This window comes from Prionailurus bengalensis, chromosome D2 (genome assembly GCF_016509475.1).
Source record: "Prionailurus bengalensis isolate Pbe53 chromosome D2, Fcat_Pben_1.1_paternal_pri, whole genome shotgun sequence".
In the NCBI taxonomy this organism is placed as follows: domain Eukaryota; kingdom Metazoa; phylum Chordata; class Mammalia; order Carnivora; family Felidae; genus Prionailurus; species Prionailurus bengalensis.
In genome coordinates this window covers 67,078,867-67,105,469 of record NC_057351.1, presented here as the reverse complement: position 1 = coordinate 67,105,469, position 26,603 = coordinate 67,078,867, and the positions used below count along the sequence as shown (strand labels likewise).

The 26,603-nt window shown below is 38.0% G+C and overlaps 1 protein-coding gene across 10 annotated transcripts in view; it reads right to left on the bottom strand.

The window, feature by feature from the left end:
• Positions 1 to 26,603, bottom strand: part of ADD3 (adducin 3) — a 125,964-nt gene that overhangs the window by 39,874 nt on the left and 59,487 nt on the right. The window contains exon 1 of one of the 10 annotated variants that reach the window (XM_043597476.1): positions 14,212 to 14,335. The exons of the other annotated variants lie outside the window; for them this stretch is intronic. The gene's annotated coding sequence lies outside the window, so the exon portion shown is untranslated. Of the gene's footprint in view, positions 1 to 14,211; positions 14,336 to 26,603 lie in introns of those variants that run through there. 10 annotated transcript variants of the gene reach the window in all.

Genomic DNA, 26,603 nt, shown 5'->3' with positions numbered 1-26,603 from the left:
TTAAAGTCTAAACTCAACCATTATCTAGATTTAGTTCAGATTGTACCCAACATCAATTATTTGGAAAAGCAAATATGAAACTGACTTTTTAAAATTTTTATTGAAACAAATTTTTGAGAGAAAGAGAGGGGGGGGGTGGAGAGAGAGAGCATCTTAAGCAGGCTCCATGCCTAGCATGGAGCCCCGATGTGGGGCTTGATCTCACAACCGTGAGATCATGACCTGAGCTGAAATGAAGAGTCAGTCGCTGAACTGACTGAGCCACCCAGACACCCGAAACTGATTTTTAAATAAATAAATATATAGCCTTATAAAATGGTAAGTAAAACAATCAATCACAGAGAGGTGATCCCTCAAATATTTTGCAAAATCCAAAAACACATGGCCTTAGTGCCTTTACTCTCTTTTCTACAAAACTTGATGAATGTTCTGTATATATTCCCTCAGTCATCGTTTGTCTTTAACATGGAGCTTTTGGAAATGATTGGGGGAAAAAAACAAAAGGGTTTTTTTCTTCTCCTAAGAGAAAGTTGACAGAGACTAGTGGATTGATTACTCGAATGTACCTCTCAGACATTTAAGTTTCTGTTATTGAGTCCCCTGGTATCAGTGAAATTTTTAAAACTGAGATCTAGGAAACTATCCAGAACTTGACAGCTCATGATAAATGAGAGGTTTTAAAAAGTGGGATCACTGAAGATTGTGATTTTTTTTTAAAAAAGATTCATTGCTCTCAATTTCTGGAGATACCTTAAATGTTTGGCTCTTACTGTATGGTAGTCCTTCTGGGTAAAAAGTTTCTCTTCTTTCTTTCTTTCTTTTTTTAAAGAAACATCAACTCTCACATACTTCATAAACTGAAGTGTATTTATTTGTGCAGCACTGAGCTCAAAAAATTTAAAGCCCTTGCTTTTGACATTTTCTTGAGACAATGTCTGAAGTCAAATTTACTCTTACCTAATACTGTACATCTATCTAGAAACCTCAGGAAACTTTCCAAAGTGAATATCAGAATACAAGTAATATGGAAAACTTAACTCCCTCAAATTCCAATCTTACATCTACTTATTTCTCAAGGATTCTGAACTCAAGAAATTCTAGTTCTTCATTCTGAAGAAATGCAAACAATCCTACAAAACTCATTATTAAAAATGAGTTGAGTTTGGGGTACCTGGGTGGCTCAGTCGGTTAAGTGTCCAACTTTGGCTCAGGTCATGATCTCACGGTTCGTGGGTTCGAGCCCTGCGTCGGCTTCTGTGCTGACAGCTCAGAGCCTGAAGCCTGCTTCAGATTCTGTGTCTCCCTTCTCACGCCTCTCTTTCTCTCAAAAGTAAATAAACATTTTTTAAAAATGAAGAAAAAAATGAGTTGAGTTTGCAAAACAATCACCCAAAAGTCTAGTCTAGAAAACTGATTTGTTACTGTGGACAATACTTCTAATGGTCCATTCCTAATGGAGCCACAGTGACCAGTGAGAAATAGGAGGGGGCCTGGAAGGCACACACACAAAAGGCGAAGTTCTTTATTTTAAAAACTGAAGGCAAAAAATATATATGAAAGTTAGAGAATACAGGGTATGCATAAGTCCCAAGAGTTCATCCTGATCTACTATTTCAGGCATCCCAACTAAAGAATTTTGGCTTTTATGATTATAACATATAAAATACAGCTGCAAAAGTCAATCCAAAAGCTGTAGGTAACTCAATACATTGTCACTGCAAGGAAGTCTGATTTGAAGGAGTTCCCACCTTCAGATTTTGGCTAGTAAGGAGGATTTCAAGATCATCACAACTCCATCTGTTTTCCTTCTACAGAAAGTCTAATAGTGAGCCACAAAAATGAAATTTATTAAGCATAGGTAATAGTACTTGAAAATCACTTTCAAAAATATTTGGTCATAACCATTTTAGAAATCTGATAATTGTTATGGCAGTCCATGAAAAGAGATGTTCATCAATGTCAGAAACTGCTTTTGTAAAAAAAGAAAAAAATCTATTTTGTGAAACTAGATTTTTCTTTTCTTCTTTTTAAAGCTTTTTTTCCCCCCTCTGAGAGAGAGCATGTGCGCACACAAGCAGGGGATAGGCAAAGAGAGGGGGACAGAGGATTCCAAGTGGGATCTGCACTGACAGCAGTGAGCCCAGTGTGGGGCTCAGACTCACGAACCACAAGATCATGACATGAGCTGAAGTTGGACGCTCAACCAACCAAGTCACCCAGGTGCCTCGAAACTAACTTTTTTCAAATGAACCATCCTTTAGATCTAAAGATCAACTTTACATACTGTACTGGGTTGAAGGTGCCCCCCAAATTCACATCATTACTTCAGAATGTGACTTGACTTGAAAATAGGGCCTTAATTTGTAATCAAATTAAGATGAAGTCATACTGGATTAGGGCAGTCCCTAAACCCAAGGACTAGCGTCTTTACAAAAGTGAGAGAGATGTGGACACAGACACAGAGGAGACAGAGGAGACACAGGGAAAAAAGCTAGATGATGGAGGCAGAGGTTAAAAGTATGCTGAACAAGCTTGAGACACCTGCCAGCACCAAAAGATAGGAGAAGCACATGACAGGTTTTCCCTCGGAGCCCCCAGAAGAAACCAACCTTGCTGACACACTGAGTTTGGACTTCTGGACTCAAGAACTGTAAGACAATACATTTTTGTTGTTTTCAGCCACTCACTTTGTGGTACTTTGTTATGGTAGTTCTAGGAAACAAATACACACGCTGTTCCAATGGAATTTCCATCTTGATGATAATACCGATTTTAAGGAGACAATTGACCATCGCAAGCAACAATGTGGAGATAGCCAGACACGTTTGCAGAATCAAAGTTATCTCCTTAGAAATAACAGAAATCAAAACAGCAACACGAATGACATTCGATATAAGTTAAGGGCGAGGCAACACAGTTATCTTCACAGCGGCATGACTTCTGCAAACTGCAATCTCAGACTGAGAAACAATGTTTCCAAGAAAATCTGAAGCCAAGAACGTATGAATGTTTTTGTCACCTCAGAAGCTGAACAGAAATTTCTTTGTAAAGAAAAAAAAAAAAAGATTCGCAATGAATGCGTAATATGAAACAGTATTAACACAGCTATCAAACTATAAAAGATTACAGTTTGATGGAATTTTTTTTTCATTTAACCAAAGACAGACTTAAAAAGCCACTTGTTCGGATTAGCAGGTTTCTTGCCATGCCTACATACATGCTGTACTTCTACCCATCTCCCCACATGAGGGACCACTGACCCCTAACCTGCAGATTCGGCATCTTGCCATAGGCTCTGGATCCCTAGGATTACGAAAATCCGTAAGGAACTAGTTAAGCAGCTCATCAAGTATAATCTTACTGCTGCTGCTTCCGCTCTGTTGTTTGACTTTCACTTGAGCGATACTTTTCAAACTCTCTCAGCCCTCTACTCACTATAAAAGGCAGCCTATAACTCTTTCTCGTTTCTGTCAGGTAACTCCAAATATTTTCAAAATTGGACCTAAAGTTGCTACCCCAGGTCTCCGTCTTAGACCCTCTGTTTTCTCTTGTTCCCTGAGGTCACCTGATAGCTTGCATCTTGGCTCAGGGGATTTCTGATGCCATGCAGAGGTCACTGGTATTGATTCCCCATCTAGCCTTCTCTCAATTATCAAAACACCCTGCCCCTATGCTCTGCCTACGTACCAGGGTTTGGCATCTACTGTTGAATTGACAGTCCACACACCTGGGTTCTTTCCCACTGTCTGTTGCTAGGGTTCTTTCTGCCCTGTTCTCAAGGATCCACCTAGATTCCAAATCCTTGTCAGGTATGTTCGGCCACTCCAACTCCATCCCTCACACTATCCTTTTTAGTAACTTAGCTTGTGTGTATTTTCATTAAGCAAATTACATCAGAATTTTCAAAAATGCCATTTTTGATGAAAATGTTTTTACGCAAAGAGAGGGGTAAGGGCTAGTAGTCAACATTTCTTGACCATCTAATGTCTAATTTGCTTTAAGAACGTAGCTTGTTTTGGGGCGTCTGGGTGGCTCAGTCGGTTAAGTGTCCGACTTTGCTTCGGTCATGATCTCACCGTTCACAGGTTCAAGCCCCACAGCAGGCTCTGTGCTGACAACTCGGAGCCTGGAGCCTGCTACGGATTCTGTGTCTCCCCCTCTCTCTGCCCCTCCCTCACTCACCCTCTCTCTCAAAAATAAACAAACACTAAAAGAAATTAAAGAAAAAAAAGAATGTAGCATGTTTTAACTATTTTAATCCCCATAATAACCCTAGAAAGGTAGGTGCTATTCCCATATTCATTTCACAGACTAAGAGCAGAGAGAAGTTACTTATCCAAGGTCACACAAGAGTATGTGTGAGTGGAGATACAGAGATATGAATTCAAGGAGACTGGCTCCACAACCTCTGTTCTTAACCACTGTGCTATTTGTTTTTTAACATTTTTAATGTTTTTATTCATTTTTGAGAAAGAGACAGAGTGCTAGCAGGGGAGGGACAGAGAGAGGGAGGGAGACACAAAATCAAGAGCAGGCTTCAGGCTCTGAGCTGTTGGCACAGAGCCGGACGTGGGACTTGAACCCACAAACTGTGAGATCATAACCTGAGTTGAAGTCGGATGCTTAACCGACTGAGCCACCCAGGCACCCCTTACTGTGCTGTATTGTGTCTCTACCTTTCACAATTCCATCCCTCCCCTCAATCCCCAATGATGTTTTACAATTTTTAGTCATTTCAAATTTATACCCATTAAGATCCTTTGGTAAATGTTTCCAACTCCTCTCTTACCCCAGGCCCCACCTCTAAGCGAACCACCTATATGAACACCATATCTAGGTCCCTACCTCTAGTATGAATTCTTTGGCAAAATATATATTTTCATAGATTTTTCCTACCACAAAGTTTACCTGAACATGAAAGCAGGTGGTACAGAACCTGACACCGAGGAATTAGATTATTAAGTCAATAATAAGTAAGCAAAATTCCTGGTCATTCACCAAGTTTAATCTTCCACCAAGTGTAATATCAACTACAACTATAATTGTGAGCTTTAGGAAGAAAAGGTAGTTGCAGGTGAGTCCTTTGGATCCTAATACCTAGATTATATATGCCCCATTATTTCATCTAGAACTGTTTGGACATTTATCATCATTTAAAGAGGTCTAGGTTCTGACCAAGTATAATGTAAGATTTAGCCTTGAAAAGTCAAGGGCACCCAGCTGGCACAGTTGAAGGAGTGTGTGGCTCTTGATCTCAGGGTCGTGAGCTCAAGCCCCATGTCGGGTGTAGAGACTACTTAAATAAAACTTTAGAAAGGTAGGCTTAGTTGATATGAATAAGAACCTTGAAAATATATGTATACCTTTTGGTATTTTATGACAACTAATTCATATATGAGAAAAGAGATGGAGATTCTTTTCTGACATTGAGACAATGGGAAGAGAAAAATGATTAAGTCCCTAACCCACAGCTGAAACCTTCCGTCTTAATAAAAACTAAGAACATTTGAAAGAAGACTTAAAAAGTCTAATGTCGGGGCACCTGGGTGGCGCAGTCAGTTAAGTGTCCGACTTCAGCCAGGTCACGATCTCACGGTCCGTGAGTTCGAGCCCCGCGTCAGGCTCTGGGCTGATGGCTCAGAGCCTGGAGCCTGTTTCCGATTCTGTGTCTCCCTCTCTCTCTGCCCCTCCCCCGTTCATGCTCTGTCTCTCTCTGTCCCAAAAATAAATAAACGTTGAAAAAAAAATAAAAAAAAATAATAAAAAGTCTAATGTCAAATTCAGGAAAAAAGAGAAAGCATTAAATGAATCCATCATTTAATTTATGGAGGAAAATTTAACAAAGAGAACAGACATGCAGATTTTTAAAGGATGCAAAATACCTTTGTAAGGATAGCAGAGAAAAAAAACAATTATAAACCCAAATAACAACTGTCCCAAGAAATAAATATTGCCCTTCCTTAATATTACCTAATTAGAACCAAAATAAATAGCATCTTTAAAACTTAAAGGTGTTAGAGCTTAATAGGACATAAAATATTATTACATCTAATTCCACCCCCTCAATTCTCCATATGATGAAAGAGGTCCCCAAAAGAATGTGACTTCTCAATGTGTCCCTCAATTTATTTCACTTGAGACTTTTCACATTACCTAGACCCACCTTATCTGTTCTCAGATACATAAAACGTATACATATAAAGATCATATGACCTAAGAAAAGATTTAAAATACAAACTGCATTAAAACATCCCTTTAAAGGTTTGGCAATAAACTAATTTCAGAAGCTACTATGCATTGGAGCACCTGGGTGGCTCAGTCGGTTAAGCGTCCTGTTGATTTTGGCTCAGGTCAAGCGTGGCTCTTGAGATTGAGCCCTGTGTCCAGCTCTGCGCTGTGTGGAGCCTGCTTGGGATTCTCTCTCTCCCTCTCTCTCTCTGCCCCTCCCCTGCTCACGTGTGCATGTTCTCTCTGTCATAATAAATAAACATTAAAAAAGAAGCTACTATGCATTAAATGTTAACTTCTATGAAAAAGAAAAGTCACCTGATGCCTCAAGCTCCCATTTCTTGATTTTAAGTAGTTTGTAGGTAAGCATTCAGGGTTAACAACACACAAAACAGATTTTTGGTGTTATTTTCATAAGAATTTAGAACCATTTATACCATTTTTTAAAATAATGAGAATGCTGCTTTTTCAAGTTTTCCTCGTAATTCACTAGAGAGAATAAACTTTATGACTCAGCTTTTTGTGCGTACTCACACATGCCTGAAGGGTTCACTTAAGTTGCTTGTTATATTTTAAATTCAGGCTTGGAGTAGGATTCTTGTTTTTCTGAGGCTCACAAAGACTAGACTCAGCCTAGTTCTATAGTGCCTATTTAGCTGGACTTAAAGCCGACATCAAGTACTTTATTGTCAAATAAAAAGCAATCTTCATGGAGCTTAGTAACTTAAGTAGCTCTCCAGAGTTTGTTAAATATTTTGTTTCTACTTTTGATCTCTATTGTCAAGGAAGGGTTCTGTAGAGTTAGAAAGTGTTTGTTTTTTTTTTTTTTTTAATATGAAATTTATTGTCAAATTGGTTTCCATACAACACCCAGTGCTCATCCCAACAGGTGCCCTCCTCAATGCCCATCACCCACCCACCCCGCCCTCCCACGCCCCATCAACCCTCAGTTTGTTCTCAGTTTTTAAGAGTCTGTTTTAAACATCTAAAAGGTAGTATGGACACTATAACCCTTAGGGTTCATGGTTACAACTGAGAAACACAAAGCTACCTACTGTAATTTTCCAAAAACACAATTTTCTGGGGTGCCTGGGTGGCTCAGTCAGTTAAGCATCTGACTTTGGTTCAGGTCATGATCTCACGGTTTGTGGGTTCGAGCCTTGTGTCCAGCTCTGTGCTAACAGCTCGGAGCCTGGAGCCTGCTTCGGATTCTGTGTCTCCCTCTCAGCCACTCTCCTGCTAGCTAGCTCTCTCTTAAAAATAAATAAACATTAAAAAATTAAGTTAAAAAACTCTGCAAGTTTCTTAGTCCCTCCTTCAAGGAAAAAAAAAAAAAAAAGAAAAAAAGAAAAAACAACCCACCTTGGATTCCTATCTTTAAAAAATACTTAGGAATCAGCCTGGGGGGTGGGGGGAATTCTAAAATTCGGGCTCTGAAAAGAGGATGGAAAAGATTTCCAAGTTTATCCCTCACAGACTTAGAGGAAAATGAGGACTTACCCAAACAGAAGCCTTTTCCCTGACTGATGCCTTGCTCACATTATTTTTTATATGCTAGGACTGTTTTCCCCTCTAGTCTCCATCCATCCAACTTTTTTTTTTTTTTAACGTTTATCTTTGAGAAAGAGAGAGACAGAGTGAGAGAGAAAAGCAGAGAGAGAGGGGGACACAGGATCCAAAGTGGGTTCTATGTTGAGAGCAGATAACCCGATGTGGGGTTCAAACTCATGAACCGCAAGATCACACCTAAGCTGAAATTGGACACTTAACCGACTGAGTCACCAAGTGCCACCATCCATTCAACTCTTAATCCATACTTCGAGGTCTTACTCAAAAGTCAACACCTTCCATGATGGCTTTCCCAATCTCTTCCATCAGAATTAAGAATTAGCCTTCCTCAGCTCCCCCCCAGTACTGCTACCAAAACAATTTTTCAGAGTCTGTGTTGCCTTTATTTGAGTAGGTCTGTCTAGCCCAGTAACCGGGTCACCATCTTTTTCCTTTCTTTACTGTCTGCTTACAGTTATACAATAAAGGTTTATTAAACTGAGTGAGGTGAGTAGGACTATTGAATCATAATATCCCATTCTCTACTTCTTTTAGAATAAACTAGGGCAGAGAATTTAGAGCAACCCTAGAAAACTGGGCTAATCATGGTTTGTTCAGAATGGCCAGCTACCCAAGATGGTTGAGGTAATGAATATTGTGACCTGAATATGAAATGTCTTAAGGTGACTGAAAAGTAATCAAAAAAGAATGACGATATAAAAAGAACAATTTAAAAAAATCTGTATTTTCTCCTGGATTTTGAGACTAGGTACAAGTGATGGTACAAAAATGTCATCTTAAAATAAAAAAAAAAAAAAAACTACTGATCCAATCCATCAGCAAACACTAACTCAGCTGTTAGGTAAAGTCTACAAGGAAATATAAGGCACAGGTCTAGGTCCTGCCTTTAAGGACTTTTCAGCTTAATCATAGAAAGAACTAAAACATGACTACATGGTAAGATAACGGAGAGTAGAAACCAGTTTATGACAACTGTCAAAAGAAAAATATAAAATATCCAAGAGTTGTTAAGAATTGCTGTTAAACAGAATTTTGGGTTAAGATAGTAAAGGAAGATTGAAATGAAAGGTAAGGTCTGATTTTCTTCACGTATAAAGTGAGGTGGTTATAAAATTATTTTAAATACAAGTATCCAAAATTGAATGAGATATATCTCATAAGAGGGCTTGACATTTCATGAGAGAAATGAGTTTGAGGCTTTTTCTTTATACCAGCTTCTTGGTGTGGCTTCCAAAACTCAAAATGGGCCTTTAAGTGGACATTTTTCATACCTGAAAGATGTATATGAAACTATTTAATTTATTCTCGTTTTTGGGGGGCAGGAACTGAGTAAACCTGCAGGAAGCTCATCACCGTTATTAACACATTTTTCTCTTCTTTGTTCTTTTTAACTGTCACGGCTTTTACGCCCAGCAACCGGTTACTGATGGTCAAATGCATTCTGAAGCCCGGCCAAAAGGTTTTTTTTTTTGTTTTTTTTTTTTTTAGGGTGACATGCAAAACAAAGCAAATATTGGCTTAGTTATGACACTTGTTGTTCTAATACATTAATAGCCTATTGTTCACTGTGGTTGTCTCAACAAGATAATACATTGAAAAACAGCGTTTCCTGATAGGAAGTGAATTCCCACTGTGTGTCACAGGACCCCAGCCAAAAGCTGGGCTCCGAAGAAGAAACAGCAGTCCCTTCTTGGATTGCATAACGACCAGAGTAATGATTAGATTTTTTTCTCCTCTTTTACACACACTTACACACACACACACACACACACACACACACACACACACTTAAAATGGTTTTCTGCTTCAGCTCAAACTATAATCTGTTTGACTGTGCTATCATAGGATTGTTTTTCTAAAATGATTGTGAATGTTTTAGACAAAGCTGTTCAACATCCTGTAGACAGCAGTATCCTGTATATTTCCAACTATAGAGAATTTCCTTAGTCATAAATGCCACAATGGATGGGGTAACTTGACAAAGAAGGTATCAGGATGTGTCATCAAGACACAGTGTAACCATTTTCAAGGTGTCATACAAGCACTAGATGAAATCATAATATATGAGGTACAATAATTACAACAGGTTTTTGTAGATCAGATACATTTAGCTAGGCAAAAACTGAGGCTAAATTAGTCCAACCACCGTTGCTGTCTTTTGTTTAGAGTCTGATTAGTGAGAAACCGACGTCACTAGCAGATCCACACACAGAAGAGTGTGCCCTCCACGGTAGATGACACTGTCCAAACAAGACATTAAAGCCCCCTTGTTTTCATCTATTTTCACAGTCATACTTTGAAGAACTTCCTCTGTCCCAGTTATACTTAACCAGTGGATACTAGAAAATTCTAACAATGGAAAAAATAAGAAGGTTGTCATTTTAATAGATTCCAGCGAGGCTGTCTCTGTCATTTCGGTACTTTCACCACTTAACACAGTGCGTATTCGTAGGCGGCCCTCGATACATTTTGCTGAACTGAACCATATGTCAAACAACTGCTATGAAAATGACCACAGAATACCAATAGGATTTATGTAGCACTGCTTACATAATAAATAACATCTCTGGTTTTAGAGAAGGATACTTATTCAAGGTATAGGAAGGCTATACCTAGGCTAAACCAGCATACAAACACACACACAGACTCCCCCGACCTCTGGGCTGAGAAAATGCCTTTTATCTTCTTGTTGTTAGTAAACAAATCAAACAATGAAGTTCTTTGCCATTCTGCTTTCAGGACAGCTGTCATTTGACAGAATTACAAGAATAAAATGGTGAAACAGGCAATCCTAAACATTTTATGTGTGATGCAGCAAAAATTCCTGCTTCTGTTACTTTTTAACTTTGCTGTGTAACTTGGTAACTTTGCTGGCAGGATGATAGCCTGCAGGTCACCTCTAGGCTGCTTCCTCAGCACCAAATCAGAAAACTTTAGCTGTGTTGAGCACTACTGGTTTTAGCATTCACTGAAACAAGACATGGATTAGAGGACTAGAATATGAAAACAATTTAAGCAAGGGGGCTAATGCCAAGTTTCAAAGCCCTGAGGATTAGCCTTGAATGGTTAGATTCACTGAAAATTACAAGGATCCATTTTAAAAACAAACATCACCTCACTCAGAATCTTCTCCTCAAGTATTCAAGTTTGATAAAAAGATCTGCTTTTTCCTGGAATGGGTTTTATACTTTTGAAATGGGCTTTTTAGAAAAGGAGAGTTTATATAAAATATAATATTCAACTTCTCTTTTTCACATTCTTAAACTTTAAAATAGCTTAGTCCATATGGTAGGTCAAATAAATTACACATCACACAATATACACAAAAGATGTTTTCAATTTAAAGACCAGAAACTTAATATAAATTGGGTTATATAGCTTAAATCAATACCCCAACAAAAATGTACATAAATACTATGGTTGGAAAGGGCATTAAAACTCATCTATTCCAATCTCTCATTTTATAGATGGCAAAACTGAGGGTTCAAGGAGATTAAGTAACCTGCCCACAATCTTACACTCAAGTTACCAGACTTTGAGCCCAATGTTATTTCATTAATCTGCTGAAAAATTACTCCCAGGACAGTTCTTACCCACTCATAAATGGCGGGGACAGAGGGGCGTACCCTTGGTGCTCTAGCCAGAGGAGAATTTGATGAGGGGATTCTCTATTTTTGCACAGCACTATCACCCCTTTCCTATAGCACCTGGGTTCTGCCCCGAAATGGAGATAGGAGAGAGGACTGATACCATATCTGACAGGGGAGAAAGGGAACAACTTGGAAACAATCCAGATATCTATCAAAGGACGACTGAATAAATTATAGTACATCCATCCATACACTGAAGTACTATACAGCCATTAAAAAGAATGAGACACATAATGGTATGTGTTGTATAATTTTGTTTTATTTTTTTAAAGGGCACTCATCCATAGAAATTATCTGGAAAAAGAAAGAAGTTTCCCCCCCTAAGGAGTAGGGATGAGGGATTAGGGTTGCAAAGAGACATTTTGTCATATGCCTCTTATATGGTTTCATCTTTTTACTGTATGTATTTTTTAAGTTATAAAATTAACACTTTTTAGAAGTATGTTAAAGCAGAGAAGGGAACTTCTGTAGAGTCCTGGGAAACCTCTGGTGAGAGAGATAGAGATGAGGGTCTATCAATAGTAACCTGATACTCTACATCTATTCCACATGACACATTATATCCAATTCTCTAGAAAAGACTTCCCAACCCTTTTCATGTTATGGTATGTGTATTAGTTTTCACTAATATGGTATGTATGAATAAGATTTGTATAGAATACTGGAATAATCATGAGAGGATGTGAAAATAGATAATTTTTATAATTATAAAAATAATTAGATAATTATTACAAGAAAAAAAATAAGATGAAGTATTACTGGAGATATTAACTACTAAATTCCAAATTTTATAAGTTCCAAATAAAATCTACTTAGAAAATCTCCCTATTTCGATATTTAACAACCAACTGGTTGGCAAACTTTGCTCTGGAGCAACTATAAAAAAGTCTAAGAGTAAATGTATTCTCCTGGAATTCAAGGGGACAGTAGAGATCATCTAGTTCAGTGGACTGAAACCAACATTTTAAAAATGAAACATAAAAAAATAGCAGTGTTTTCTGTGCCATAAGGGAAACTTATTTCAGAAATTAAGTGGTGTGTATGTGATTTGTGTATTGGTTCAGGATGCAAAACACAATTTGAAATTTTTTTTTCTTGTTGAGGTGATGACTTATTAGCCAATTCTGCTCAGAAATAGAATCAAAATGTAAACTTCCAAAATTTCTAATATACACAGTTTATTTAAAGTAAACCTTTAGTTTTCACGTCATTTATAAGAATGATTCTGGGTTAACATCTAAACATTTTTTGGTCTCAATTCTAATCTAATACATCCCCTTTAGTATTGCTGGAAAAGGCATGTGTCTTTACAAAGAGAAGTGGGGTGGGTATTCTCAGCCGGAAAAGATCTTAGAGAGCTAACCCAAATTCCCAAGTTTCCCTGAAGAAACTAGTGGGGCGCCTGGGTGGCTCAGTCAGTTAAGCTTCCGACTTCGGCTCAGGTCATGATCTCATGGTTTGTGGGTTTGAGCCCTGCTTTGGGCTCTGGGCTGACAGCTTGGAGCCTGGAGCCTGCTTCAGATTCTGTGTCTCTGTTTTCCTCTGCCCCTCCCCCATTCGCACGTGCACTCTCTCAAAAAATGAATAAACATCCAAAAAATTTTTTTAAAAAAGTGAAGAAACCAGTGTCCAAAAGAAATAGCCTTTTGATTACCAGGCTAGTGTTTTTTTTTCTGATACCAAGCTTCTACTTTATTCTTACATCTTTGTGATGTTAGAAAATAGCTAAACACAATTACTACTAATTTTCAAAGAGGAAGCTAAAGCAAGGAAAGTGTACACTTCACAAGTGTAAGTCCAAAAAGGATGACACAATGTCACCCCGCAAGCTTTACGAAAATCTGACATTTTCAACATTCAGCTTTGATTTCAACTGAAGCAAGTTGTTTGTCTTGCTTGTACTGAATGGGTGTGTCTATCCCACAAGGGTACTCGATGAACACGCATGAGAGGAAGACAACAGTCAGTGCAGAAGAGATCACAAAGCAGTCTCTCTCTCAATGTGCCTACTTTGGTCAGTGCATAATTAAACACTCCACAGGCATGAAAACCTAGCTACAGATGGAACCCCAATATCTAAGGGGGGGGGGAGTCAGATCCATTTGCAAAGAAAAAATTGCTGAAATGTGGACCTCATTGAATAACAGCAATTCTCTCCTATAGTTCAACTTACTGTTCACGTCACAAAGTCTAGAAAGAACAGAGGCACAGACAAGGCAGGGAACAGAACTTTGGGCTGCAGCCTTCCCCAACTCTTCTGACAAATACCCAACAGCAGCAGGACAAAGCATCATTATGACAGAAATAAAGGCTCTTTAGATGCTGCCTTTTTTTAATTCAATGAACCCACTCTTACACACAAAGTTCATGTCACGATGTCTCGAAATACAGTACCGCTAGATTATGCTGTTAGTGGGTCCAATAAATTCAGTGCAAAACACTACCTTCAAGCATTTTTATGTTAAATAATTAGCACATTTGGGAAACTACCAGTATTTTCCTTAATTTAAACAATCACTGTGATCCCCTAAGCAAAAACAACAACAGTTCAGTCAATTGTTTAGGAAAAAAAGAAAAAAAAAAAAAAAGCAAACAAGTGAACTAATAGGAAAAAAATTTAGTTGAGTGATAAAGCCGCAGGCTCCTTCCCAAGGAGAGCACGGCATATTACCAGCAGCTAACACAAAACTAACCATCTATCTTATCGGTGCTTCCCCCTAAGCTATGCACTATCAGTTTTACAAATAGACAACCCATTACTTACAAAACAATTTGAAGTTGCTGTACATTTCTTAAGCTGGTTTTTGTGTGGCAATTCTGAAGCAATGCTGCCCTAAAAATGAACCTTGTTTTTTAAACAGTGAGATATCCACACTCGGTGCGGTTAGGGCAAGGGTGGAGCCCACTCTGGGGGAAACAACACACCCAAGCAGACTTCAGTGACAGCACGTTGCACATTCCTACTGCTACCCCATTTCTCAGGGTCTCAGAATCAAAACTAATTGGCTGATGATCCTCCAAGAAATGGGGGCAAAGTTCATGTTGTAGATCAGCCTTCCTGCCATGAAATAAAATATGGGCTCATTTCTTCTTGGGGAAGAAAGTGAAGATAAAATGCAAGGTAGATCATGCAGCTCAGCCAGCAGAATGCGAGGAGGAAGGGGACTGACTACTACAGAGGAAGTCCAACTATGCCAGCTTCTAAGTTTAGCAATAGAAGCTTCTGCATATCTCAAGGTGTTGGCAACATAGCTCACTCTAGAACTTTACTTTTGGCCTAGTTGGCCCAAACAGGGGGCCCCATCGTGAACATAAAAGCATGTCCCACCCTTCTCTGTCAAGGGTCTAGTTCTCCTGGTAATGCAGAAACAATAAAAGCATTTTCTTATCCACTAACTAGCAAGAGTTGCCTTAAAAAATAAGGGATTCGATTTATAAACTTGCTTTGGTAGAATATTAAAATACATAAAAGGAAGAATTATTTTGGTGAAAATCACGAATTTGCATACCAAACTTATATTTTGTCATCACCTACTTCTGCAAATAATTTCATAAGAGTTTTGATTTTTTCTGATTGCCAAATAAGATATCCTGTAAGATGTACACATACTGCCTAGAAACTTAGTGTTGAAAATAATTTATCAGTTATTGAAACTGTTACCAAACATCTCCTTATAGTTCAAAGTGATTTTAATCAATACTACTCCTATATGTGTACTTGAAGACATACAACCAACAGTAACTTTTTTTTTAAATTTTTTTTTTCCAACATTTATTTATTTTTGGGACAGAGAGAGACAGAGCATGAACGGGGGAGGGGCAGAGAGAGAGGGAGACACAGAATCGGAAACAGGCTCCAGGCTCTGAGCCATCAGCACAGAGCCCGACGCAGGGCTCGAACTCCCGGACCGCGAGATCGTGACCTGGCTGAAGTCGGACGCTTAACCGACTGCGCCACCCAGGCGCCCCCCAACAGTAACTTTTAATTGAACTCCTGTAACTCATGGAATAAAAAATTTTTTTTTCTTTTTCAGTAAAATTTTCATATATGCAAAAAAAATAAGCTATATAATCATTTACACTGAATTTAAAACAATGAAAAGGCTTTTGGATAAGACCAGGAAAATATTTTTTTTTAAATTTTTTTTTCAACGTTTATTTATTTTGGGACAGAGAGAGACAGAGCATGAACGGGGGAGGGGCAGAGAGAGAGGGAGACACAGAATCAGAAACAGGCTCCAGGCTCTGAGCCATCAGCCCAGAGCCCGACGCGGGGCTCGAACTCACGGACCGCGAGATCGTGACCTGGCTGAAGTCGGACGCTTAACCGACTGCGCCACCCAGGTGCCCCAGGAAAATATTATTTTTAATGATACATGTTGTCACATTACCCTTGCCAATTGCTACTTTTTCACAGTGGAACAATAAACCAGTCTGGAGTACTGAACATTTTGATATTTTCTTTTTTTTCCCCTGATGTTTTCAGAGATGGCCTAGAACACTCTCTTTCAGGATCCTAGGAAGGGGGTGCTTGCTGACTGATCTAGCTTTTTGTTGGATTATGAGGTTGCTCTTGCCATAAAATAAATCCATTCAAAAATACTTCTCATAGTCCATGTGATTGAGCTATTTTTCAACCATATATGTATTTATGAACGGCCTGCCATCCTTTGCTCTTTTCCATCTCACCCCCAAACTGAACTCCCAGGTAGCAGATATTATATTTAAAGAATCCCATTTTGATATTTTTTGGATTTGCCCTGCTGGAAATGTCTGTTTTCAAGTCAAACTTCACTTTCACAGCTGCAAAGGAAATGACAAGAGAAGAAAAACACAGCCAATGTATATCAGCAATTAATTCCATCCACAACTGCCCAGCTGTTTGTGCATGGAAGAATCAGTCTGTTTCCTTTTGGGCCTTTCACCACTGAAAATTAATACTGCACATTCAGAGACACAAGCTGTTTGTAACATGTCAGGAATGCGCACAAGATCACACAGAGTTGAAAAGACAAAATGAAATCCAGATCTAGTTATCATGGGACTTACCAGTATTATTTCATAGTTAAAAAAATTTAAAAAAAAATCCTAAAAACACCCCAATCACAAAGCAAAATACATGAAAAAATATTCTCCCTTCTGAATATTATCCTTCCAATAAGGAGGAAAATCTGCCAATGACATCAGATTTAGTATCAAGAATAGACACTCTGATTTATTGGCATAGACAAGGTGTGACATTCTTAGGAATCCACATGCCCCCAGTACGTTAAATTCAGCCAATACTTTTTGGACGACACAGTTGCTTGCCCAACGTGTAGTTAGTCCCTTAAAAAAAATCCTTATAAACGTGAAAGTTGTTGGGAACCAACGCTTTCACTACAGTCATACAGAAAAGTTTTTCTTGGTTAGTTCAGACATTATTTGGCACTCATATACACTTGCCTGGTTCAGAGATTCATGTAAATTTACAGATCCAATCTTCTAGGGTAACTCTCAAGCAATCAAATTTCTCCTTCCCTCTCCCTACCAGTTTTGTGGATTTTAAATAAAAACACTCTCTACAGAGTGCCAAAGGCTTAACAACTATAGTATGAACTCCTGTGAGACTCAAAATATCCTAATACCCCTCCCACTGCCCTCCAACTCCAATTTTATTTCAAATATTTGTTTCATGTAAATCTTGTAAAAATGCCATTTTGTTACATATTTTCAAACACACAGTATTGGAAAATAATGTGTATTTTTAATATGTAAAATGACTTGTAACCAACTGTTATGAAAGTTAGGAAAAGAGATGACATTTTTAGAAGAAAATAAGTCAAAACATATTTTAGCTATCTTATTGATTTTTATATGGAATTAGGTATCCCCATGACTGAACTCATTGTTCTAAGGACTCCCCCCCTCTGCTTTTGCTGTAAAAGAGTTCATGCCCTCCTAATAATGCTCATACATTCTCAAACACAACTTGGATGAGACACTAATTTGGGGCACCATCAAGGGCTAGGGCTTAACCAATGAACAGAAGATAAGCTCTCTGTTTCAAATATGAGGGGGACATTCCACAGGCTTCAGAATGAAGATACTCTCAAGTGCCAGAACTCAAACCAGCACAATGAGAAGTTGTCTCCAACTCAAGTGCTGGGAAAGCATGAAGTGTCATTTTTTTTAAAGAAACATAAGGCATCTCAAACTTGTGGTAGACTGAAAACAAACCATAAAATCAAAACAAAAGTGCTTTTCCCTTAACAAGGATATATCTGGGGTGGGAGGGAGAAGAGACAAAAGTTTAATCTCTGGCTGATGGGGATGTTAATTCTAGAAATATGGTAGAACCATTAGTGACTCAAAGAGCCACAGATATGAGCTTTGCTTGGCAAGCTTCAGTTCTGTGGAACGTTCAGACTAACTTGAGATGTCTCAGAGAAGGAACCTTCCCATCTACAAGACTGGCTAAGGAAAGAAAAGGTTTCTCTAAGCTGTTTAAATCAGGTCAAATTCATGACACTCCAACTAGAGCTGGAGGTGGTGTTAAAAAAGACTCTTCAAGTGAAGGGGCTGTTAATATGAAATTGTCAACTCATTTTAAAAGCAATTTCCTCACCCCAACAATTTATTGTAATAATATCTTAAAAATAATACTGATTTTATTCAAAATTTCAAATTTATAGCAAATTGAAAGAATTTTACAGTAAGCACTATATAAGCCCTCACAATTGTCTGTTTCCTGGTATAGCTCTCACACGTGCTGCAAGCAACTGGCAGGCTGGGCCCCTCAGCACCTAGCATAGGGCAAGTTCAAATATTATGGACGGTAAATGAATAATACCCTTTGCCTGTTTAATATCTAATAGATGGTTAAAATCTATTTAATATCTAATAGATGGTCAAAAGGGGTAATCCAGGATTTAAGGATGAAGCAGTTACAGAAAAGGCAAGGTTGGGAATAAGTGAAATATGGGTTAATGTTCAAAACTGGGTTTTTTTTGCTGGCTAAAAAAATGTCAACAACATAACCTACAATGATTGGCGAGTTAAGCTTACTGAAGTTGAAGCAGAAATTCAGAAAATCATTACGTCTGAAGATGGTTAATTCTTGTTTTAAATGGGGATCATGCCCAAACTAGTCAGCCTGTATTATATCTGAAGGTTGTCAAACTTGGAAGTAAGAAAAACAACATGTGGCTTTGACTCTCCAATGGCATAATACTTCCAAAAATAATGCATTTTATTAACAATCTCTTAGAGGAAGACAAAGACTACATAAAAAAAATTCAAAAGTGAAGAGTAAATATATATGTGCTATTAAAAAACCTGCATTCACAAGTAATTTCTGCTTTGGGGGAAAAGTTCAAAATACAGAACAGCAAACAAATGTAATATGGCCACATGACACAGGAAACATTCATGACACATGCAATTTCTTGTTAAAAATATTACTGTTCCTTTGATCTGCTCCATCCAAGAGTATGGGACTAACGTAGGCATTTTTTAATTGTTTTTCTAAATATGAGACAAAATCTAGTTGGAAGAGTATGTCTCACATTTCAAATAATTTATCCAATTAAAACCTATTTTTTTTAATCTTGGGAAACTTAAGTATTCTCATCTAAAAAAATTCAAGTACTTTGCTTCAACACTGCTAATAAGATAGGTAGGTGACCAAGCTGACAATTCATATGACTTAAAGGGCCAACCATCTTACTTCTCCCCCCATCAAGTTCTAGAACACTTGCTACCTGTTCACTGCAAGAACCACATCCTGTAGTCTAGAATGAAAAGTTCCAAATCCCCAGATACTATCATAAGACAATGCAAGAAACAGGTTTAGAAATGTTCTCTCCTTTTTCATGCCCATTCCTCAACCACTCCAGTTCCACTAGTCTCAGTGAAAGTACCTGGATACTAGGTGGCCAGCTTTCTATTCCCTTAGGCAAACTAGTAGTATGAGAAGAGGTTTAACTGAAACAAAAATGAACAGTGGTGCCTGGGTGGCTTAGCTGGTTAAGTGTCTGACTCTTGCTGACAGCTCGGAGCCTGCTTGGGATTCTCTCTCTCCCTCTTTCTCTGCCCTTCCCTTGCTCGCGTGCATGCTCTCTCTCTCTCTCAAAATAAAAAACAACAACAACAACAAAAAAACCCAAACACAAAAACAAAACTAGCCTGTAAACACATCTCTTCTTAGCATTATAGAGGCACTTCAGTTCAGTGCATTATACTTTCTGCCCCCAAATATTACTGAAGGTGGAGAACATCAACTTGTTTCGTGCCAAATCTATAGCTGAACTGATTTTAATTTACTCTGGTTTTAGATTTTAAAAACTTATTTTTAAATTCTAAGTTGATAAGTCAACCCATTTATAAATCTCTCTACTTTCTGGTTAAATTCATTTATTCTTTTAACAACAATTCCTTCAACACCTATAATGTGCTACAACTGAAGGGGCAGTGTGGTGGAGAATGCAAGAAATCAATGAGCCATCATCCATGATCCTAAAACACTAGCAACTTAGTGGGCTGGGGGAGGAAGAAGGGAGAGACAACTTGTTTAACAATTATATTAGCCCACGGCATTATTGGGTTACAATCGACAAATTACAGATTCAGAGAAAAGAGCCAGCTTGAAAGGTTCCTGAGAAGTTAGTTGAGCTTGGTCTTAAAAGACTGGGGAGGGAGGCCGGGGGAGGTGCTGTACAACTCTGGCAGAAAAGATATGAAAAGACAACATACTTAATAACCTTGTACTTTAACGCATGGCTTTACTTTACGTAAAAGTATCACAAAATGCACCCAATACCAAAGGGAAATAAAAATTGTCATGAGTTAACAACTCACAGTGGTTTGTACAATTTAAGCTATAGGAACCCTACAATCTACTAGCCAACCATACAGTTTTGTGTCATGAGCTTTTTCTTTCACCCTAGTCTTCTGACTTGCACGCTAGGAAAAGAACCTCAAAAGCCATTTATATCCTTTCTTGGAACAATGTTTGTTCCTACACTGCACTAACCAGTGACTTAGAAATAATTAAGACCAATTATCTTGAAGCCAGTCAAACTGTGATCTGCTACCACATCATCGTGGAAGGAGGAACAAGAATGTTCTAGGTTAATACCAAGGTCAGTAAACAAAGACATGGTTAACCTGGCACAGGTACCCCATACCCTGTGGGCTCAAATACTTTCTTTTTTTTTTTTTTTTTAACGTTTATTTATTTATTTTGGGAGTCAGCAAGCACTCCATTCAGCGTGGAGCCAGAAGCAGGGCTCTATCTCAAGGTAGGGAGATCAAGACCCGAGTTGAAATCAAGAGTCAATGCTTAAACGACTGACCCACCCAGGTGCCCTGGACTCAAATCCTTAAAGGTTTCAAGTATGAGGACGGTAGATTTAGTGGGAAGAGCTGGGAAGAAAAAAGAAAAACACAAATAATCACAAGCATTGCGCTTGTAAATTGCCTAAATTTTCAAATTCAAGGCTCAGAAAGATGTTGCCACATGAGAAAGGTTACTCTTGTGGGCTGCAAGACTGGGCTAATCTGACAAAAGTAAAAGGGATGCCACATTAAATTGCTGAGAACAGCTCATCCATTTTGATCAGGTTACTCTTGATGTAAAAACGGCATAAGGTTAACATTTAAGATAGGTTTCCACATGAAAGTACATTCACATAAATAACACCTCCCATTTTTATGAAGGACAGTATGAAGGTTACTTACAGCATACACTCTGTGACAACCTAAGTGACAAACACCTAAAACAGGGAAATTAAGGTAGGATTGTTTATTATTATGTGAATTCTTTCTTTCTTTCTTTATTTTTATGATGATGTAACACAGTGAGTTTTTATTATGTGAATTCTTTAAAGATTCTTTGTCAGGTTCTTTTGAAAGTAATTCCTGTGTTTAACCGAGGATACTGGGATGCAAAAGCCATCTGTACTTTACGTTTGTGAATTCACACCTAGAATACCGAAGCTCTGACAAAGAAAAAGAAAAACCTCTCGCAAAATGTTCAAACGGAGAGGTTTGACCCTGGAGTAGGAATTTCTCAGTGAAACACATAACTGCGGACAGCGTATAAGTAACTTCCTCAGAATATTCAGAAAAAAAGGGGAAAAAACCTCATGAGAACCGCTCCTGAGCCTTTTAGAAGGCCGGTAACTAGAGCAGGACACAAACTGGGGGGAAGAGAGCAAAGGAAGAGTAAGAAAGCAGGTGAAGAGACATCTTAAAGGGGCCAAGAGTGACAAGAGATAAGGAGTAACTGAGACAGTGGCATGAGGCCAGCCACACCCACAGGGAGCTTTGTGGCTTATTTCAAGGGAGTGGAACACTCACTCAACAAGTGAACAATTTTGATTTTGCTTAACTGAAAGGTTGTGCAATCCTACAAATGGGAAAAAGGGAGTGTTTTTCCAATATAGAAAGTTAGGATGTAATAAATGGCTATCACTTAAACCAAAGAGAATACCTTATAAAATATGAAACTGAAAAATTTAGAACTTTGAGGAAAAGCAATGTAAAGTCTCTGTAAACCCAGAGCTGCAATGTTAATCGATTGTCACCACAAAGATTTTTATCCTGTGAACTATGCCATCCTTCAAACAACAAGATCCCCATAGACCACACTGACAAGAACGCTAGAGTATGTGAATCAGTGGGAGGTTTTTCTTCACTCCAACTTTCAATTAGGCAGCTTATGGAAACAATTCTTAATGGCTGAGTTTTTAAAACTTACTCCAAGATAAGCAGGACTGTGACTCCTGTGGGCTATTTCCAAGTTGCCAAGTCATTAATCTAAAACAGCTCTCAACCCCTTTAAACGGATTCCTGCTGGCCCAATATAATAAATGATACGGTGTTTTTTTTTAAAAAAAAAAAAGGGGGGGGAGGGAGAGGAAAGAAAGAAGGCCCACACTAGTACCTTTGGAGTTGCTTTTCAGTTAAAAAAAAAAAAAAAAAACAACTGGAAGCAATAAGATAATACATATTTATTACTATATTTTTCAATCATGTGCCTGGAAGCTACAGTAAGGGTTTTGGAAAGGACTTCTGCCAAAAGCAAATTACTTTCTTTGATTTCAAGTTTAAACAGTTATTACCTTTGCTACACCCCCAGAAATGAAAGGTAGAAAAAAAAAAAAGACGTTATTTCAAGCTTTGTGCAGATGATTTACTACGTCCATCAAATCTATTCATTCTTATTAGCATTAATTAATATCTTCCTACAGGAATTGGAAAAAAGGACAATGGGCATTCTCAACAAGTGTTTGCCTTTGCTCTGACACAAAGGTCAAGATGTACCTGATAAACCAGTAAGCAAGCAGTGCGCCAATGTTTTTAGTACAATCAGAACAGAGCAACCAGCCATAGCTTTAGTGTTTTGGCTCACTGGTTTAAAAACAAAAATTTGTAGTTAGGGCTCAAAAGAGGAATCTAATCATTCAAATCGTTTTCAATATAAAGCTGTTATATAGATCATACCATTATTGGGAAATAGTCGCAGAAATACTCTTATTTCAGTAATTTCCAAAATAACTAGACAATTGAATTGTATCACAAAACAATATAAACAAATTATAAGTGCTTAAAACTTATGAAAGAGTTCCTAATCATAGCCATGGTCGATTTATTTGGATGAGTAAGATCAGAAGTGAAAAATAAAAGTTGCTTGGTCCTCTGAAAATGAGGAGTTCAATGCTGTGAAGAAAAAATTGCTAAATTAGAAACCAGGTTTTCTTCACATCAGAAGTTATGGGGGTAGAGTTCTTTCTACCCCCACGACACATATACACATAAATCCAGAATCCTAAAAGGTAATACCTTTGGTTAAAAGGGAGACAAAAAAATGTGTCCACTAACAGAATTAAAAAATGTGAGTGTGCACACACACCAAAAAAACTTAAATGTGTCTTTTCCAGAGTGCTGACTGGAAGAAGAAAAAGTCTCCCCTGAGAATCTGTAACAATAGGCCCACTCTTACGAGAATTTGGTACTTGCACGCCCGTGCTCGCAGACACACACATGCGTGCGTGTGCGCACGCGCGCGCGCACACACACACACACACACACACACACACACACCAGCAGGGTCCAAAAATATTTTAAGCCAAGAGAACAGTGAGTGGTCCTAGGTTGGTCTTAGGGTTGACACCCTACAAAAAGGAAATATAAGTTCCATCTGGAGAAAGGTGCTCTCAAAATAGGCTGCCTAAGGATCCCCACAGATAAAATCCTGCCAAATTAAAAATTCAGAATTACAAACCACATGAGTAAACAAACCACATTAAATAAAAGTCAGCAGAAACAACAGAGTAGAATTTAATACCTCTCCCCAAGAACTGCAGACAGTGGAATAACGAGACACAGAATATAAAATTGTATTACAAAATCCTTCAAGACAGAATTGGAAGCATGAGAAACAAGATGTTATAAAGTAAGACCAGTAGAACTGAAAAACTACTGAATAATTTAAAAAACTTGGTGACCATGGATGGAATTAGAGAGTACAATGCTATGCAAAATAAGTCAGAGAAAGACAAATACCATATGATTTCACCCACATGTGGAATTTAAGAAAGAAAACAGATGAACATAGGGGAAGGAGAGGAAAAATAAGATAAAAATGGAAAGGGAGGCAAACCATAAGAGACTTAATGATAGAGAACAAACTGAGAGGTGCTGGAGAGGCAGTGGGAGTGGGTGATGGGCATTAAGGAGGGGCACCTGTGATGAGCAGTGGGTGTTATATGTAAGTGATACAACACTAAAATCTATTCCTGAAACCAACACTACACCATGATGTTAATTAACTTGAACTGAAAATCTTGGAAAGAAAAAAAACATAGTGAATAGATTAAACAGTAGACTGGACCCAACTTGAAAGAATAAACTGGAATCCAAATCTGAAAAAACCAGCCAGAATGAAGCACAGAGAGACAAAGAAATGGAATGTGTAACAAGAGACTAAGAGACATTGAGAGAAAAGAAATCTAACATACTGGAGTTTTTAAAGAGGAAATAGAATGGGGGAGAGGTCATATTTGAGAAGGTTGTGGCTAAAATTTTTCAGAGACAAATCACCCATAAAGGACTGATAATTAGATTTGCAGTAGACTTCAAAAGAAAAAAATGTCATAAGACAGAAATAATAGTGGTGAAAGAACAGTCAGCCTAGAATTGTACATCAAACAAAACTATTAAAATAAAACACTGTCTCCTAAAGAGTTCTATAAACTCATTAAAGTAACTTTAAAAGATCAATTTAAGGGGTGCCTGGGTGGCGCAGTCGGTTAAGCGTCCGACTTCAGCCAGGTCACGATCTCGCGGTCCGGGAGTTCGAGCCCCACGTCAGGTTCTGGGCTGATGGCTCAGAGCCTGGAGCCTGTTTCTGATTCTGTGTCTCCCTCTCTCTCTGCCCTTCCCCCGTTCGTGCTCTGTCTCTCTCTGTCCCAAAAATAAACGTTGAAAAAAAAAAAAAAAAAGATGAATTTAAGAAAAATTAAAACTAGAAGGAAGAACAGAGATGGAAGAAAGAGGAAAGAAAATGGTAAACAAGTAATTTTTTTTTTAATGTTTATTTATTTTTGAGAGAGACAGAGAATGTAAGTGGGTTAGGGGCAGAAAGAGAGGGAGACACAGAATCCGAAGCAGGCTCCAAGCTCCAAGCTGTCAGCACAGAGCCCGATGCGGGGCTCAAATTCAGGAGCCATGAGATCATGACCCGAGCCTAAGTCAGCCACTGAACCAACTGAGCCACCCAGGCGCCCCGTAAACAAATAATTTTTAAAATACTATATAAAACAATAATAAGCAATAACAAATGTAAAAGTTTAAAAACAAGGTGGAACTGAAATCCTGATCAATTATATCACATAAGATGGAAATGCAGAATGAGAGTTTAAGTGTTTTTAAGATCCTTGTATTGTTCAGAAGGGAAGAGTGAGCTTTTGACTGTAGACTGATAAAACTTTAATCTGATAAAATATTATCCAGAATATATTTTAAAAATCCCTTAAAAAAAAAAAAGGATCTAATCTGCTTATTAGTAAAAGGTTTAAACAGGTACTTCCCCAAAGAGAATATCTAAATGACCAATAAATGCATGAAATGCCCATCACATTAATCATCAGGGAAATACAAATTAAAACCACACTGAGATATGCTATGTACCTATCAGTATAGTTAAAATAAAAACAAAAAAGCTGTTACTACAAAGTATTGGCCAGGATGTGGAGCATCTGGAACTCTGAAACAGTACAAATCCTTATGTCAATTAGTACAAGTATTTTGGAAAATCTTTTGGCATTATCTACAGAGGCTGGAATCACACATGCTCTGTCATCTAGCTATGCTTCTCCCTGGAGTACACCTAACAAATGCATATATATGAACACTAAAAACATACACAAAAATATTCATGGCAGAATTATTTTTAATAGCCCCAAACTAGAAACAATCTGAATGCCCATTCACAAAAAGGATTATTGTACATCCATAAAAAGGAATACACACAATAATTAGAAAAACTATTGTGACATGCAACAACATGGATGAATTTCACAGTAAAAAATGTTGAAGAGAAGAAGCCAGACACAAAAGAGCAGATACTGAATGATTCCATTTATATAAAACTCAGAAGCAGGCAACGCTAACCTACGACGTGCCGGGATTATGGCTACCTTGCAAGGAGGAGGTAATGGTTTCTGCTGTTCCATTTCTTGATCTGGGTGATACTATACAGTGTGTTCACTTTGAACATATTTGTCAAGCTGTATCTTTTGACTTGTGTGCTTTTCTGTAGCTGTATTAAACTTACATTTAATGGTTTACCTAAAAAAAATTAAGATAAGCTATAAGAGACAAAAGCCTCCCTTTTTTCCTGTAGGAAAAGCATATAACTCGATGCCATGTTTTCTGCTGGCTACTTCTGCTCTCCAGAAACACTGTTAGATCCTCTTTTACAAAACCAAAGCATTTTCCTAATCCAAACTCTTTTAAGAAGTAATCCAAACTCTCTCACCTGTTAAACCGTATATTTCCCATAAAAACAAGAACAAATTAAGTAATCTCTTGTGAGTCTTCAGCACGGAGGAAAAAACTGAGAGATTCTCAAACAGAATTTGGGTCTCCAATCAGTATGCTAAATACTCT